Source organism: Macaca nemestrina, chromosome 15 (assembly GCF_043159975.1).
Source record: "Macaca nemestrina isolate mMacNem1 chromosome 15, mMacNem.hap1, whole genome shotgun sequence".
In the NCBI taxonomy this organism is placed as follows: Eukaryota; Metazoa; Chordata; class Mammalia; order Primates; family Cercopithecidae; genus Macaca; species Macaca nemestrina.
Window position 1 is genome coordinate 35,276,838 of NC_092139.1, and position 12,711 is coordinate 35,289,548.

Below are 12,711 nucleotides of genomic sequence, written 5' to 3' on the forward strand. Positions count from 1 at the left end.
GGGTGGACGCCTCCTGCTGTACAGAGTGTAATATCATCCTCTCCCTCCCAGAATAGTAATTACAATATCACTGGGCGGGATCACACAGCCTGCGAATTATTATCATCCTCTCCCCCTCTGTATACTAGGAACAATATCTCAGAAGAGCTGTACCCTCTCTGCCATATTGGGACTAATAGCATAGGCTTCTTCCGGGAATATTAGGAGCAATATTCCCGGGTAGCTGTCCATTCATTGCTATGTTTGGAGTCATGTCATAGTCTATGCCCGTTTATATTAGGATCAGTGTCACGTGGTGAGTGTACACCTACTGCGATATTAAAAGTAAAATCATGCTTTCCGTCCCTGGATATTAGGAACAGCATCACAGGTAGGTTTACACTCCCTGTGGAATTAGGAATAATAATATGATTATTAAACATCAATGATTGATTTTAATAGTTATCAATGATACTAATAATTCACAGGATACCATCATTAAGTACGGATAATGATTTTAAATACATGATTATGCATGCTTTCAATTAATTATTAATATTAATGTCATCAAATAATATTATTAGTTCCTAATACTAATTATTATTTGATTACCAGCATCACTTGGTAGTGATTTAAGTCACATTAATTGCTAATATCATAATTTAATTATTAATAGTGATATTACTAATAATTATTATTACAAATCGTTAACATTTTAAACCAGTATTAATTTTTACTCTCTTTATTGTGATCATTAATATCAATAATAACAATAGACGTGTTCCTTATATCCACTGGGGAGAGGACGATGTTGATTTATATATCACAAAGGGTGTACACCTCCCGTGATAGTGTTTCAAATTTCTGCTTGGGAGCGGAGGATATGACAATCAGTATCACTGGGAGTAGAAACAACCCTGGGATACTGTTCGTAATATTGAGGGAAGAAGAGGCTGATATGACTCCTAATACAGAGGGGGTTACACCCTCTGAGGGTGTGCACACTGGGGGTGTACATTCGTCTGAGAAGGAGTTGATAATATTCAGATGGGGAGCTGATATTACTCACAATACCAGAAAGAGGCTGAGAGTCCACATGGCTCCCAGTAGTCAGGGGGGCGGGCCGGGGGTGGCTCCCAGAAGCCAGGGGGGTGGGCCGGGGGTGGCGGCTGGGAGCCCGTACGCGGGGGGTGCCTCACCCCTCGGCGATGGGGCTCCCAGAAGCCAGGGGGGTGGGCCGGTTGTGGCTGCTGGGAACCGGATCTGGATATCTGGAAGAGTATCACAAGGGATTGTATAGTGTCTGTGATAGTGAGAGTAATATCAATCTCTCAGCCTTGGAATATTGCGAAGGATGAATGAGGGTGGATGTACACCCTGTGCCACTTTTTGAGTAATATCAGCCTGTCCCCTCCGTGGATATTAGGAACAATATCCCAGACTGGGTGGACGCCTCCTGCTGTACAGAGTGTAATATCATCCTCTCCCTCCCAGAATAGTAATTACAATATCACTGGGCGGGATCACACTGCCTTCGAATTATTATCATCCTCTCCCCCTCTGTATACTAGGAACAATATCTCAGAAGAGCTGTACCCTCTCTGCCATATTGGGACTAATAGCATAGACTTCTTGCGGGAATATTAGGAGCAATATTCCCGGGTAGCTGTCCATTCATTGCTATGTTTGGAGTCATGTCATAGTCTACCCCCTTTTATATTAGGATCAGTGTCACGTGGTGAGTGTACACCTACTGCGATATTAAAAGTAAAATCATGTTTTCCGTCCCTGGATATTAGGAACAGCATCACAGGTAGATTTACACTCCCTGTGGAATTAGGAATAATAATATGATTATAAACATCAATGATCGATTTTAATAGTTATCAATGATACTAATAATTCACAAAATACCATTATTAATTATGGATAATGATTTTATAAACATGATTATGCATGATTTTATAAACATGATTATGCATTAATTATAATTAATTTCAATTAATTATTAATATTAATGTCATCAAATAATATTATTAGTTCCTAATACTAATTATTATTTGATTACCAGCATCACTTGGTATTGATTTAATTCACATTAATTGCTAATATCATAATTTTTTATTAATAGTGATATTGCTAATAATTATAATTGCAAATCGTTAACATTTAAACCAGTATTAATTTTTACTCTCTTCATTGTGATCATTAAAATCAATAATTATTGTTAATATTAATAGAATTATTAATATTAATTATTAATAGACTTGTTCCTGATATCCACTGGGGAGAGGACGATGTTAATTTGTATATCACAAATGGTGTACACCTCCCGTGATAGTGTTTCAAATTTCTGCTTGGGAGAGGAGGATCTGACAATCAATATCACTGGGAGTAGAAACAACCCTGGGATACTGTTCTTAATATTCAGGGAGGAAGAGGCTGATATGACTCCTAATACAGAGGGGGTTACACTCTCTGAGGGTGTGCACACTGGGGGTGTACATTCGTCTGAGAAGAAGTTGATAATTTTCAGATGGGGAGATGATATTACTCACAATACAAGAAAGAGGCTGTGAGTCCACATGGCTCCCAGTAGCCAGGGTGGCCGGTCGGGGGTAGCTGCTGGGAGCCTGATCAGGGGGCGTGCCTCACCCCCCGGCGATGGGGCTCCCAGTAGCCAGCGGGGAGAGGGATTGCCTCTTAGTCACTACATCGCTGGGGGGGGTGTCTCACTGGTATCACAGTTTTTGTTCATCTCCTGCGTTATGGGGAGTAATACCATCTTCTCCCCTTCCAGATATCAGGAAGAGTATCAGAAGGGGTTGTACAGTGTCTGCGATACTGGGAGTAATATCAAGCTCTCGGCCTTGAAATATTAAGAAGAATGTCACAGGGTGGATGTACACCCTCTGCCATATTGCGAGTAATATCAGCTTCTCCCCTCCATGGATATTAGGAACCATATCCCAGACTGGGTGGACGCCTCCTGCTGTACAGAGTGTAATATCATCCTCTCCCTCCCAGGATATTAGTTACAATATCACAGGGCAGGTGAACACAGCCTACAAATTATTATCATCCTCTCCCCCTCTGTATACTAGGAACACTATCACAGAAGAGATGTACACTCCCTGAAATATTGGAATAATAGCATAGGCTTCTTCCGGGAATATTAGGAGCAATATTACCGGGTGATTGTCCATTCATTGCTATGTTTGGAATCATGTCATACTCTACCCGTTTATATTAGGATCGGTGTCATGGGGTGAGTGTACACCTACTGTGATATTAAAACTAAAATCGTGCTCTCCGTTCCTGGATATTAGGAACAGCATCACAGGTAGGTGTACAATCCCTGTGGTATTAGGAGTAATAATATGATTATTAAACATCAATGATCAATTTTAATAATTATCAATGATACTAATAATTGATAGGATACCATTATTAAGTATGGATAATTATTTTAAATACATGATTAAGCAGGCTTCAAATTATTAATATTAATGCCATTTAACAATATTATTAGTCCCTAATGCTAATTATTTTTTTATTACCAACATCACTTTGTATTGATTTAAGAAACATTAAAAGCTGATATCATTATTAATTATTAATAGTGATATTACTATTAATTATTATTACAGATTGTTAATATTTTAAACCAGTACGAATTTCTATGATCCTTAATGTGATCATTAATATTGATAATTAGTATTAGTTATTATATTTATTATATTAATAATTAATAGACTTGTTCTTGATATCCACCAGGGAGAGGATGATATTAATTAATATATCAGAGAAGGTGTACACGCCCCCAGTGTTATTGTTTCGAACTTCCGCTTGAGAGAAAAGGATATGATACCCAATATCACAGGGAATGGAAACACTCCTGGGATCCTGTTGTTAATATTCAGGGAGGAAGAGGATGATATGACTCCTAATAGAGAGGGCTGTACACCCTCTGAGGGTGTGCATAGTGGGGTTGTACAACCGTCTGTGAAAGAGTTCATAATTTTCAGAGGGGAAGATGATATTACTGACAATATTGGAAACAGGCTGAGTCCACCATGGCTCCCAGTAGCCAGGGGGATGAGGCAGGGGTGGCTGGTGGGAGCTCGGTTGCAGGGGTGCCTCACCTCCCTCACTGAGTCGGGGCTCCCAGTAGCCAGGGGGGCAAGTCGGGTGTGGCTGCTTGGAGCCCGGTCGCGGGGGTGCCTCCCCCTGGCGACGGGGCTCCCAGTAGCCAGGGGGCGAGGCGGGGGTGGCTGCTAGGAGCCAGGTCGCAGGGTGTGCCTCACCCCCTGGCGACGGGGCTCCCCGTAGCCATGGGGGCTACGCGGGGGTGGCAATAATTAATTCTATGTTTACTTCCTCACATTTTCTAATATTTCTGCTAGTAGCATAACATGACTAAAAGAATGAACTCTGGAGCTGGTCGACCTGGACTTGAATTCCAGCTTCTCCACAGACTGAGGTAGAAGACAATGAATGGAGAAGTTCTTCCCTCCACTTGACTCCTTGTTTGCAAATAGGGGATAAGAGTTGTAGCTTTCACACAGGGATGTTGTGAGGATTAGTGGAGATAAAGCAGGCAAACTGCTAATAACTGTGTCTACATGGTAGGAAGAGCTCAATTGTTAAACTCTTACTGCTACCATTTGGGTACAGTGTATGTGTGAGAAAAATAATTTGAAAAGTGAGACCCCTGCCCTCTAGGGCCTGTGAGGTGACATCTCAGAAGGGCCCAGTGGGGAACTGAGAGGCTGCTGTGCCCAGCCCTCTGGTTCTGGGGTCGGCTCCATGGCCTGAGAAGCGATCAGGACAGGTAACTTGCCTGGGAGCTGTGAGCAGGGCTCTCCCAGGCTGCACCAGGAAAGGCCCTCCAATCCTGCCTGTCTTGGGGAAGGGGAAAGAAATTATCCATGGGAAATTAAGAGAACCAAGGGAGGTTGTAGTATCTGTTATGGGCTGAATGTGTTCCTCAAAATGCACGTGTTGAAGCTCTAATCCCCAGCACCTCTGAATGTTACAGTTTGGGAGACAGGGTCTTCAAGAAGTAATTTAGTTAAATGAGGTCATTGGGGTGGGCCTTAATCCAACGTGATTGATATTCTCATAAGAAGAGATGAGGACACAGACACACACAGAGGAAGACCATGTGTTAAGACAGAGAGAGAAAATGGCCCTCTAAAATCCAAGGAGAGAGACCTCAGTAGAAACTAACCCTGCTGACTCCTTGATCTTGGACTTCAGCCTCCCTAACTGCAAGGAAGTAAATGTCTGTAGTTTTAGCTGCCCAGCAGGCAGTTCTTTGTTATGGAAGCCCTAGGAAAGGAATAAGGACCCAGTAAGTAGCAAATGTGGAACTTCTTAAAGAGGAACAGGTCACAGAGAAATGGGTAGTAAGAATAAGGTCACAGGGGAGGGAGGAGCATGGGGAAACAGAGGACGAAGTAAGGAGCACCCTTAGGTAGGATGGTGGCTGAACATTCCTGGGACACACTGCACCACTGCCCTACTCAAGTGAGCATCATTACAGACTTCACATCCTCAGTTTGGTGAAGAGAGAATGCTGGGCCTGGAGCCACACAACCCTGTTAGGGTGTCTCTGAGCTCATTCAGTGGACTTGGGCATGTCACTTGGCCCTAGGGCCTCATGACTGGTAAGGATTTAAATAAAAATTCTTCTCTGCTTTGTCAGTTGAAATACTATCAAAATGTAAGTAATTGTTGTAGTGGGAGTTGAATCATCCTGTGGTTCAATGCCTCTGGTAGCCAGCTGCAAATGCACAGAGAAAGCACTCTGCTCCTTGATTTTCTGCTCTCAGTCAAGGCCTAATCCTTGGCCTTTCTTGGCAGCACTTGTCATTGTCTGGAATACCTGGAAGTCCAGGGGCAGGCCATGGCTCAGTGGGCAGGGAAAAATATTTTAACCCAAGGCAATGCTCACCTGTGAGTGCCCCCAGCAGTAGCGTCATCAGCAGGAAAGGACCAGGAAGGTGGGACCAGGAGGCTGGGACAGGCATTCTGGAGAATTTAAGAGCCTGCTCTGTCCAAACGTCTGTGCTGAGAAGATCGCAGACTCTGCTCTGAGGAGACAAGACAAACCCTACCTCCCTGAGTTCAAGAGGAAGTGGCTGTGATGGAGTGAGGCAGTAACCTGCTTCTGGATTGTGAAATAGAAATCAGGCACAGCAAGCAGCTACAATGCAAGCAGTTACTCACGCTCCATTTCAGGAGAATCAGACAGGCTTAGCAGAGATAATGCTTCCTTCCCACCTGAGGTCTGATTTCCTTCCACATGACTCCTAACCCCATCTTTATGTCTTCTTGGTGATTTGCCATTTGGGGCTATTAAGCCAAGAAGGACCTGTGGTTATGAAACATTTCCTAAACTCTGCATCTCAAGACCCCAGGATGTGGTTGGCTTGTGGTCTCATTCTGCACCAGCCTCAACCAAGTACTACTCATTTGGGGACAGGAGGAGGGATCACAGGACCTGCTCAGTGTTGGAGAGGAGCCAGGTCTGCTCTTGAAATGGTTCCCTATTCCAAACCTTTATCAGTATAACTGGCAAAACTTCACCCAAATTCAGTCTCAGGTGGACCTTAGCACTTTCATGTGCCTGCACCCAGAAGAAGGAATTACTTCCTGACTTCTTCCAGGAGAGGAAGTGGGCTTAGGGTAATAAGGATCTGTTTTGTGGGGTCAGGTGGGGATTACGGGTTATGGAGAGGGTATAAGCTTATTATGGGGAAGAATATGGAGGGCAGATTCCTGGGGCAGTCACATCAATTTCAATACTCTTTGCTCTGCACACAGAACACCTATTCCATTCATCACTGTGTTCAGATGGGAACTGAGGAGGGCGGGAGAATAAATACCCTGGCTAAGAAGATGTGTTAAGGAGTTGGGGAAGTTACTGGGCCTACCTAGGTTCAGTTTTGCCTTCTAACCTTGGGATGATAATTATCACTGCCATGTTTTGGTGAACATCAAAAGAGATAATGACTATACATCCTTGAGATTCAGTAGGTTATTATTGATACGCATGGTGCCAGGTGAAGAGGGAACTCAAATATTGCTTTTAAATGCATTCCTCCTGCATGCTGAGTTTCCCACTAGTGGCCTTCTCCCAGCTTCCCAGGACTTCTGGGACCCAGCTTATATGGTATACTTGGTCTACCTCTGACACTCTGAGATCAATCACTCCCTCTGGATCCTCTTCACCCTGCTTTTTGTCAATCTGTAGATGAATTTTTTTTCTTACAATCTCCGGCTGCGTGACTTTCAGCAAGACACTTGACTTCTCTAAGCCCTAATTTAGTTACATGTAAATGGAAGTTATAACATGCACTTTGTAGTGATGTGGTAAGAGTAATATAAACCATACAGAAGGCTTGATTCATATTTAATTATAACCAAAAAATTGTGGCCATAATTACATTTGTGTACAGGAAGAGTTCACTGCTTTCCTGATATGCTTGTGCTTCAGAAAAACTTCCTTGGTAGGAGAAATGGTTTCTCCTGCATCATCTATGACTAAGAAAGACCTGTCTGGAAACCTCTCTTTCCCATGCTGGGCTTGTAATCCTTCACCTATCATGAGTAATTGTCAAATGAAATCGTAAAAGTCATCACATTTCCACCCAAATTTCTGTTTCAATGTGGCAGATGCACAATGGGTGAAATCATCACCTCCTTCTCCACAGTCACAGAAATGAACATAAAAATGATAGAATCATGTTAATCGATGCCAAATTACACTTTAAAACAAGAAACTAGTCTCTAGATGACATGAAGGGTAGTAGCTGCTGTGTTTATTGTAGATGTCCTGTGCTCCAGATACTGTGCCAAGCATTTTATGTCAGTTACCTTATTAATTCATCAGTCTGGCCCCAGGAAATTAGCACTACCATTAACCTTTTTTTACAGGTGAGGAAACTTGAGGCACGCAGGCAATAATAAATTTGTTCAACATCACCCAGCTTTTAGAACTAGAACACAGGTTGTCACACTCCATGGCCTTCACTTTTAACAGTTCAAACTTCCTCCTTTAGCTCAGAGAAGTTTGATAGTCTGGAACCTTCTTCTCTCAACACGTCAAAGTCATTCTTCGTCCAGCTTTGTTCCGTTGCTGGCAAGGAGCTGTGTTCCTTTGAAGGGAGAGAATGGTGATCATTAAGAAGTCAGGAAACAACAGGTGCTGGAGAGGATGTGGAGAAATAGGAACACTTTTACACTGTTGGTGGGACTGTAAACTAGTTCAGCCATTGTGGAAAACAGTGTGGCGATTCCTCAAGGATCTAGAACTAGAAATACCATTTGACCCAGCCATCCCATTACTGGGTATATACCCAAAGGATTATAAATCATACTGCTATAAAGACATATGCACGCGTATGTTTATTGTGGCACTAATTACAATTGCAAAGACTTGGAACCAACCCAAATGTCCATCACTGACAGATTGGATTAAGAAAATGTGGCACATATACACCATGGAATACTATGCAACCATAAAAAAGGATGAGTTCATGCCCTTTGTAGGGATATGGATATAACTGGAAACCATCATTCTCAGCAAACTATCGCAAGAACAGAAAACCAAACACCGCATGTTCTCACTCATAGGTGGGAATTGAACAATGAGAACAATTGGACACAGGAAGGAGAACATCACACACCAGCGCCTGTCATGGGGTGGGGGGAGGGAAGAGGGATAGTATTAGGAGATATACCTAATGACGAGTTAATGGGTGCAGCACACCAACATGGCACATGTATACATATGTAACAAACCTGCACGTTGTGCACATGTACCCTAGAACTTAAAGTATAATAAAAAATTTAAAAAAACAAACTAATGACAATAGGTATAAATATAGCAATGGCAAAAGCTATAACACAAAACAGTTTGAAAATGTTGCAATAGAAATACTATCTTAAGAAGTATAGTTTAAGGTAAAAAGCACAAATGGTTGAAAGAGAAATGTTTCCTTTTATGAAAGTAACAACTAACCTGAAAGATGAGTCACAAAATATTATGCCTTCAAAAATTATCGTTTGAAATATATGACTCAAATATTGATAGAATAGTTTCCATACTTTGGCAGAATCTCTACTTAAAGCAGCAAGATGACTTCCTGTGAACTCCAATCCTTCAATGAAGATCTATTAGATGCATAGATACAATTTGAGTGAAAAATGTTGTGGAAATCATGTGGAGAATTGAATTTCAAATTTAGGTTGACTTTGTGCAGTACAGATACAGCCTAAATTTTTGAGAAAACCAGGAGCCTGGGGAACCATAAACTAAAATTCTCTTTCTGTCAAGTTTAGCCCTGCAGTCATGACACAAGGTGCAGATAATGAGATAAGGCTGTGGGACAAGTGACAAGTCGGTGAATGTTTGAGAAGAGCAAAGGTTAAGCTTGTGGGCTTAGGAATCAGAACTTCTAGGTTTGAATTTAGTTCTATCAGTTCTAGCTGTGTGACCTAAGGGAACCTGTTTAACATCTCTGCTTCTTGAGTTCTCTCAAATATAAAATGGAAATAATAATCATATCAACTTCAGAGGTTTGCTATGGTGATAAAATGGATTAACATATGCAAATTCCTTAATAATTGCTGACTGTCCTCCAAAAGTTAGATGTTATAGTTATTAGGTGGTGTTTTGGTAATACCTTTAAAAAACAGACTCTCTGTCCTAGAGGATTTATGATGCAGTTGCAACAACCCTGGCCAATGGCTGGGGGGTATGCAGGTACCACCACATGATGAGTGTGGGTCATGTGTCCAGTCCTATAATCATGAAGTCATTACTAGCACCAGGGTTATGGTACAAGCATGGCCTCGGAAAATCACTATGACTAGGGAAAGGCACATCCTAGTAAGAGTCTGCACAGATGCTCATGGAAAAGGTGCTCCAAATCTTGTCTCCTGCTGGGATGGGAGAGAAGAAAATGTTCCCAAATGGAAATCTATAAAAACGGGTGAGATGGGCTGAGAGGGTGAGGAGACATTACATATAAATACACCTTTGTAGAACAGGCTGCACTCACCTGTGAGTCCCAATAGCATAAAGAGGCAAGGGTCGTCCAGGTGGGCTGGAAGACAGCTATGGCCATTGCCTGCTGTGTTCAAAGGTTTATCAGGGGGAGACCCCAGCCTCTAAGCCCTGCAGGAAAGGAGAAGCCCCACCTGCCATGACATCTGAGGAGGGAATTTGCCGTGGAAGGAAAAGGCCACGAGACTGGCACAGCCTCATAGTAAAAGAGGAAGCAGGCACAGTTGCCACCCCTGGGAAGTTGCTGATATCCACTTTGGGGATCCCACACCTGGGAGCCTTGGACAGTAGTGGAGACAGTTTGACTGCCCTGGGCCTGCTCTCTGTCCCAGAGGCACTCCCTTCATGCCAGGGTTCCCTTGGCCCTTCCTCATTGGACAGCCCTGATCCATGGGGCCATGTAGCTAAGGACTGAGTTTGGATCTTCAGAGACTGAAATTCTGGGTGTGGAAAGTTTGAGGTCTTGTTATTGTAGTAGCCTTTAAGGATGGAACCAAAACTCCTGGATGACCCCTGCAAAAAGTCCCTAGAGCCAACATCAAGTAACAAGATGATGTAAGAAATAACAACTCTTCTTAGGTCCGTCAGAGAAATGAGGTCACAGAACAGACCACTGTCTCCAACATCGGAAGTTAGACAAAATGATATAGATAATTACAACTTCCTGAAGCCAAAACCTCCATGGGAACCAGTGCCAGGGTAGGAAAACCTGCACTGTAATTCAAGAATTGCTAGAGACTTGGCGTGGGCCAGTCTAAGAAACAGATTCCAGGAGGACCCAGTCACAGGGAACTCCAACACTGTTGTGAGTTTTACCTCCAGGAGCTTGATTAGGTACTCAGAGTAAATATGAGAGAAATATTCACTTACGCTTCCTGTGGGGTGGGGAGGGGAAAGTGAACCATTTTGAAATACACCAGAGCATTCTTTCTTCTTACCAAGCCCAGCTCTCAGGAGAAACTATTTTTACCAGAGCCTAATCTGCTGGAATTTGATCAGAGCCTAACCTACCTTGGGAAGGCGAGCAACCAACTCCAGTCCCCTCTAGCCATCCTGTCTCACCATAGGGGGAAAAACTGAGAGGCACTTGTGAAGTCCACAGGCCAGGGGCACAGGGTCACACAAGACTGCAACCTCATGTAACTGGTGATGAGCCCGTGTGACATTTTTGGGAAACAAATAATTGAAAGACAGATTGGACAACCACAGTGAAAATACGGTGAATAAATGAGCAGTGAAAATGCTGGAGGTAAGGTTCAAATTGAATGTCGGTGGCGTTATAGAGGCATAAGTAGCTGGTGGAGGCAACGCAGATCCTGGTAGTGTTTGAGAAGCTTCAGATAGGCAGCCCGCAGGACTCAGAGAAGGTGAATATAACAGATATGGGATGGGGTGCTGACAAATAGGGTGAAGGTGTCCCTGAGGATGTGACAACAGCAAAAATCTTCACGTGAAAGGAACTTTTGCAGAGATTTCACCACACTGAAAATGCAAATGCTAAGGTGCTAGAAACAAATCCAAACTTAGAGAGGAAGGTGATAAAACACCCAGGTAGAAAGGATGTTTGCTCCATATCAGAAGTGTACAAGAAGGAGGTAAGCACTCTTTCAACTACTCTTGAAACATTTTTACAAAGAAATAAAATACTTGAACGCTCGATGTTTCCAATGTTTGGAATTATGGTGTACTAATAAATATTCATTTATTATTTTTTATTGCCTTCTACATTTGTAACTGACAGTATGAGAGTTTCCGATATTTTGACAAAAGATTGTAAAGGTCACAAAATGATCACTGTTTTTCTGATTGGATGTGGAGATTGCTTTCCTGGGTTTCTGGCTGCACAGTCATTCTTGCAATCCTGCTCTGCCATGAAAAGTTAGGGCTGCCTGTATTCGGTATAATGCTTATGGTAATAAATGCTAAATAAAAATTAATCAGGATAAGAGAAATTAAAATGTCGGGGTAGACGGGAGAATTGATACTATGTACAGGGTGGTTTGCAAAAGGTGCCTTTAATAAAGTGACCTTAAGCAGAGGCTTGAAGGAGGGATGAAGGGAGTCATGCAGCTGTGTTGGGGAAGAAGCAACAATTTGACTTTTCCAAAAATCACTGTAGCTGAAAAATGAAAGCCAACAGAGGCTACAGCAGTGTTCCCGGAAGAGCTGATGCTGACCAGGACAGGGAGGGGTGGTGGAGGTGAGAAGTGTTCAGGTTAGGCATGGAACTCAGTGTTGTCCTGCAGCAAGCTTGGACTGACCCCTGAAAGCCAACCGTTAAATTTCAGGAATTTTGCAATTCCTGAACTTCTAGTAGCTTGAAACTGGCCATGTTGGGGGTGATTACACCACATAAATTGTCAAGCACAACAAAGCAGTTTTTTTTTTTTTCATTTAAGAGAGTCCGTTTTTAAACACTTACCATCTCATGAGTGATCATAAGTATTTTGAAGGCAGAATTGAATATGGGGTGTAAAGAGACATCAAGGAGGACTCCAGGAGTCAAGGAGGCTTTTGGACTGTGGCAGCATTTCCGCCATGAGCAGCAGGGCTGGGAAGCCTGCAGGATGCTAGAACTAGTGTTCCCATCACGGAGAGAGCAGGGAGAGATTCTTTGTTTCTGAGTGTGAGGAGTAAGACCCTTAGACAAAGAG